Genomic DNA, 265 nt, shown 5'->3' with positions numbered 1-265 from the left:
ACCGGAAGTTTGTGTTTGCTTTTATAGCTACATTGACGCAAACTTGATTAAATCAATGTGGCGTAGTTCTTCGCTGTGGCCACTAGAGGGCAGTCAACACTCGATTTACACGATACAAAGTTTTTCTCCAAAACGGAAATCTGTTATTAAAACAGCTTCATCAATACAAGTATTAGCTGGATATAGCATGTTTATTTTATTGCATTATAAATATAATTTTGATTTGTTCATATTGATAATAACGATCCGTTATACTGATAACGCT

This window comes from Cottoperca gobio, chromosome 8 (assembly GCF_900634415.1).
Source record: "Cottoperca gobio chromosome 8, fCotGob3.1, whole genome shotgun sequence".
Taxonomy (NCBI): Eukaryota; Metazoa; Chordata; class Actinopteri; order Perciformes; family Bovichtidae; genus Cottoperca; species Cottoperca gobio.
This window is presented reverse-complemented; position numbering follows the sequence as displayed.